This window comes from Tenrec ecaudatus, chromosome 1 (assembly GCF_050624435.1).
Source record: "Tenrec ecaudatus isolate mTenEca1 chromosome 1, mTenEca1.hap1, whole genome shotgun sequence".
In the NCBI taxonomy this organism is placed as follows: domain Eukaryota; kingdom Metazoa; phylum Chordata; class Mammalia; order Afrosoricida; family Tenrecidae; genus Tenrec; species Tenrec ecaudatus.
In genome coordinates this window covers 45,435,426-45,441,425 of record NC_134530.1, presented here as the reverse complement: position 1 = coordinate 45,441,425, position 6,000 = coordinate 45,435,426, and positions in this window count along the sequence as shown.

The window sequence follows — 6,000 nt, the reverse complement described above, 5'->3', positions numbered from 1 at the left end:
CCCACTAGACATAGAGGAAGCTCCCTGATGCCAGGGCCCTCTGGGTCCCATCTGGCTTCTCTCTCTTGAAACTTCTTGGGTTCAGTGAGGAGCAGACCTGTTTGAAGCGGGAGTGCCGAGGAGAACGGGAGGTGAGTGCTGAGGAAACCCCGAGTTCAAGTTTGCCTCCACCCTTGAAACGTAGACTCCTATCCCTGCATACTCCTATCCCTGCATACTCAACCCCTCCTGCCGACGGCCCCCTCAAGGACAGGCCAAGCCCCCTAGCCTGGCAGCCAGGACGCCCAGGAACTAACTTCATGCTTTTCCATGGCTGCTCCCTATACCCTCCCCCCTCTCCTTCCCAGGACTCCTATCTCTCTCGAAGCGTCTCCAGGTAAGAGATGGTTCTATCCCTCCAGTCTCCCTCCACCCTTGGACCGGTCTGATGCCCATCTGCAGCCAGTGCTGTAAGTTGATCAGAACCACCGGTTGGGGAGCCTGGAGATCTGGATCCTGGCCCCACCTGCTCCCCGAGGCTCGGTCTCCCCACTTCAACAAGAAAGGGGGGTGAACAGCATGCTCTCTTGGGAGCCCACTGCTCTCAGGTCAGGCGCTATGCAACTCTCCCCGCCCCCTCCGGCACACGCGCGCAGGGCCTGTGCCAGCCTCTGCCCGGGACACTGAGCCCCCACTGGGCTCCGTGGATTGAATTTCCAGCATTTCATCGGCAGGCGGAGGGAGGCGGGGCAGAAGGAGCTGTGAATTCCCTGCACCGAGCCTGTCCCCTCAAGGCCTGGACCGACTGCCGTGGCGTGTCTGTGCTCATGGGCCTCTAGGGCGGGTTGTGGGGGCGCACACAGGGAGGGGTTCCCCGAAGCCAGAATGCCAATGAAAAGACACCGGCATAATCACTCAGAGATGACACACTCTTTCCTCGCAGACACTGCGACATGCACACGCGTGCTCATGCATGCACACACATGCATGTCAACACACTCACTCAGACGAGGTGCTCTCTTTTCATCATTCCACAAACATTTATTCAGACTTTTGCTACGATTCTCTCTCTCTCTCTCTCTCTCTCTCTCTCTCTCTCTCTCTCTCCAGCTCTCCTTCTTTGGTGGAGCATATTTCCGTGCACTTGGAAATGCAGCCTGCGCGCGCACGCGCGCGCACACACACATACACACACCACGCATGGTCACCCACACAGACTCATATATCAGGCCTCAGGAGGCCCCTGCGCGTGTGCACGCAGCGCTTGCAGGCCAGGAAGGGAGGGCGATCAGAGCTGCAGCGTCCGCCAGGAAGTTAATTAATACAAACAGTATGAGAGGTTCCTGGATTGGGTCATGGTGGTGGTATTTGTCAGCTTTTAAAATTTTGTCATTTGTTGTGATTTCTTCCCTGGTGGTGAAGCTTCCCTCTAGGATTTGTAATGTTGTAATTTAATTTGTCAAGAAGCTCCCCCAAATTTGAGCACACTCGGGGCCTCTGCAAGCCTGACTCCACCCCAGAAACACCCAACTATTCCCACACCTGCCCTTCCGCACTCATACTCGGGCACACCCCTTCACATCCACACGGGCTCTAGTAAATCAACAACAGCGTCGCCAGCACCCCCTGGCACCCAGGGCCTCTCACCCCTGCTGCCCCACTCTGCTGTCAGACAGGCGGGCAGCCCAGGGTCAGCCAGCCCACCTCTGCCCAGGGCAGACCCCGATGATCACTCGCCCTCTGCCCAGGGGAGCAGTTACTAGGTGCTCCCTGGCCCACCCCCCAGCACCCACACAACTACTCCTCACTGGCCCTGGAACCCACTCCTCAACTCTGAAATGGGAAACCATGCATCTCCACTCAGCTCCCCAGTGTGCGCCCCACCCCCCACGCCCCGCCACCTGGGCAGGAATCCACCCAAACCTACAGAACACTCTGGAATGCCCTCGGAGAGGGCGGTATGGTGAACCAAGTGCCGACTCCAGCACCTGCTCGGGCTCCTGGGAAGTGAGTGAGCCGCCCCAGCCTCGGGGCCCGTGTCGATGAACGGGGTCCTACCTTCCCCTCACAGGCCTGCTCTGGGGTGAACTGAGCAAGCCCTAGAGGAGGAAGCAGACCCTGATCTCAGGAGCGGTTAAGACAGTTTCTCTCCCCGTTGGCAGGAAGGTGGTGTGGGCTCCCTGTGCGCTCTGCTCTGGACCCTCCTCAAACTGGGCTTGCTCCCCTCCCGCCCCCTTCCTGGTGGCCTCAGCCACATCACCCTCTGGGCCCCCCCCCCCCAGAGCTGAGGATATCAGAGCACCTGCTTCCAAGGGCTCTAATTTCCTGTAAGTGTAAGAATCAGGTCAGACACAGCCTGCGGCCCCCAGTCCCCCTCCCATCGGAAACCCATAAATAGCCAGCTGAGCCCTTCTGGCCCCCAGCCTGCTCTCTCCTCCTGCCACCATGCTGCTGGGCAGGGAATGCTGGGGGGAAACTGAGGCCACAGAGGACCATGCCCTCTGCCTGAGCCGCTACAGCAAAAAGAGAATTCATGTAGGCTTGAATTCCAGGTCAGAGGTCAGGCACCTGTGGGAGCCTGCGGGTAGACCCCACAGCAGGTCCTTGGACCCACCCTTTGTCCCAGAGAATTCAGAATGGGTCCCCAAGGTCAAAAACGGGGTATATTTCATCAGTGAAAGCCTGGAGCTCTGTCCAGGAGAAGTCTGGGGACACAGGGCCCATCCTCACATGGCAGCCGTAAGCTGTGGCCAGGGAACCGCTGCCTGCCTCTCACGGGGCAAGTGGTCCCCAGTTGACCAGAACCCTGGTTCCTCACACACATTACCTGCCCTGGAGGAATTTCTCTCTGAGCCCCTGACCCATCCCTATAGAGAGTTTGTTTGCTTTCAAATGTGCCCTTGCCCCTCTCTGCCCCCAAAGGCATAAGTGGTGGCGCGGGGGGCTGCTAATCCCAGGGCCGGCAGTTCAAACCTACCTGCCAATCCCCACAAAAGTTACAGTCTTGGAAACTCACAGGGCGCTTCTGTCCTGTCCTGCAGGGTCACCACGAGTCAGCATCGACTCCATGCCCATGAATCTGGGTTGGTGGGGAGGGAGGGTGGATGATGTACACGCAAAGTGAACAAGTCTCCTCGAGCCTCAGTTTCCCTATCTGTTAAACGGAGCAACAACCTTGCCTCGCAGGCACGTGAGGAGTACCCGAACACAGAGGCAGCAGGGCAGAGCGAGACCCCAAGACAAGGCAGCATTCAGGACTCTTCTCTTTACAGAGTATGCCTGAGATCGGCCCTCCTTCCCCCCACACCCATCCGAACACGGCTCCATCAACGTTTCCAGTAGGAGACCAGACAGACAGTGTTGCCAGATTAGAGCACCGATCTCGCTCTCACCGTCTCACCTCGGCCAACGCAGCCACGCACCGTGGGTACGTGAGATGATAGGCTGAGTCTCGATGTCACTTTTTCACAGAAGTGGCAACTGGCCAGGTTTGCCCACCATGCAGCACGCTGTGACAGCAGGGACCCTAGACCTGCACTGTCCCCGAGTGGGGGGCCCTGAGAGTTAGGGTCTTCAGCTCAGTGCTGCCCAGAGGGAGAAACTGAGGCCTGTGAGAGGCAGGGCTACGACCTGTCCAAGCTTCCCTAGCTCATCAGAGCTGGGGTTCCAGATTCCCTGTCCAGGGGTCACTCCTCTGAGCACAGATATGTCTCCTGCTGGTTCCTCCCTCAGTTCCCTGATGGTGGTGTGAGCACCAAGATTTGAGTATGGGTCACCTCGGGGTCCTCAGTGCCCGGGTCAGGCCCCCCAGAGTGAGAGGCTCAGGAAAACTCACTGAATGGGAATATCAAGCCCCTGTGACTCCATGCCAGGGTTTCTTGGCCTCAATACTCCGGCCATTTGGGGAGTGAGCCCTGGTGCCGTAGTGGTTAGAGTTGGGCTGCATTTCTCAAGGCCAGAAGTTCGAAACTACCTCAGGAGAAAGAGAGCTTTCTACTCACAGTCCCAGAAACTCGCAGGGCTAGTTCTGCCCCGTCCTCTAGGGTCACTGTGACTCAGCATCGACTCAATGGCAGTGAGTTTTGAGTGGACTCTGCTGTGTTTGTGGGGAGATGCCGCCTGTTACAGACTGTTAGCTGCTGCATCTCTGTCCTCCAGGGGCCAAGGGGACGGCTCACATACCACCTACCCCCAACTCTGACCCCCTTTCTGTAGAGAGAGACCAAACACCCGCAGGGGGACCAAAGTGCTACCCGAAGCCTGGCCCAGACCGGAGCGCACCGCACCCCAGAGGCTCCCTTGTCACTCTGCCTCTCCCCTGCTCACTCAGCCTCTGCGGCCCCCACGGTCCAGGCCCTTGGGTGAGAAGTGGCGGGGAGGGCGGGTGGGGAGAGGAATGTGGCCACAGCTGCGGGGTCCAAAAGTGCTGAGGAGACATGAAGACGTTTCCCTGTGAGTCACGACCCAGGAATGTGTCGCCCAGAGTGGCCACGAGCCAGAGCCCCTCACACACCACCCCTGTCCACCCCCAAGCTCCCAGGGCATCCGCCTTTTATTAGAACAGGCAAGCGGCAGGTGCCAGGTCTCCAAGAGCCCATTAGGGACCCAATAAACTCCAAGCGTGCCGGGGAGCGGGGCATGGAAAAGGAAGTGTCCCCTGAGCAGGACCCCTGCATGTCCAGCCCTGCCGGGGGCTTGGAAGCGGCAGGGTGGTGTGGGAGAGATACTCAGGCTTCCCAGAGGGGGCGCCTCTCCAGGCCTGACTGTGCCCCCTCAGGAGCTCCATGCAGCCCTCTGGGCCTCCTTTCTTTCTCTTCCAAATATTCTTGGATTCTTTTTCTCCAGTCTCTGCTCGTAAGCCGCACCCCAAACGCACCACGAGCTGAGGCTGTCTCAAGGCAGAAGGGTGCTGCCCACTCCATCCCCACTCACAGCAGCTGACCCTCTATGCGACAGAAGCAACACCACCCGGGCCTGCGCCAGCCTCACAAGGGTTACGGGTCAGCACATGGACGCAGGCGCGGTGTCCAGCCATCTTACCAAGGGCCGTCCTCCGTTTCTCCACTCCTCTCCTTTTCCAAGCAGGACGTCCTTTTCAAGGGACTGGTCTCTCCTGACAACACGTGGCAAGTATGTGAGATGAAGTCTCGCCATCCTTGCCTCTAAGGAGCATTCTGGCTGTACTTCTTCCCAGGCAGACTGGCTTGCTCTTCGGGCAGCCAGCCTATGGTACTTCTGATAGTCCAGTATTCTGCGCCAGCATCCAATGCATCGATTATTCCGTGTCCAACTTTCACAGGCATGGAAGGGATTTGAAAACCCCACGGCAGTGCTTCCCAGCCCTCTGGAACGGGTCTCCATTCCCACAGCTGTGCAGGCTGGCACTGCCCTTGTGGTTCCTTCCCGGCAGGCTTTGGGGAGGACCTGCGAGTGGGTGCTAAACTGCACACTCGCTTCTTCTCTCCTCTTCCTCTGCCACCCCTCTCAGCAGGCCCAGCAAGGCCATCCCCGCAGCCCTGCACCCCACTCCCGAAGCTTGGAGGAACGGCTGGTTCCTCCAAGCTTCCTGGGACCCACCCAGATGCGCCTCTTGGGAGTTCTGCCAGCACAGGTTTCCACCCAGCAGCGGATCGACAACTAAGCAGGAGCTTACTTGTGCTTGCTCTCGAGCCTGAGTGCAAAAGTCCACGTGTTGTCACCACATCAGACTCTGCGTCTAGGTTAGGCTGGCCTATGCCTCTCTCCCCAGACACACCGCATCTTCCTACAGAAGCCAAGTCTCTTTTTCAAATCTACAGCCCCACAGACAGAGCACCCAGCCGGCAAGGTCAGCCTGGGCTACCGTGCCCCTTTCACATGTGCTTCTGGTTCAGCAGTGGTCAACGGCAGCTCCCCCCAAGGGGGGGGGCGATGCTGCAAATTTTCTACCACAATTTACTAAGTAAGCACAGGAAATCTGTGCTTCCCTTGCTTTCTGAAGAATTAACCACTGCCTAGACCATACCTCCTCCAAGAAGCCTA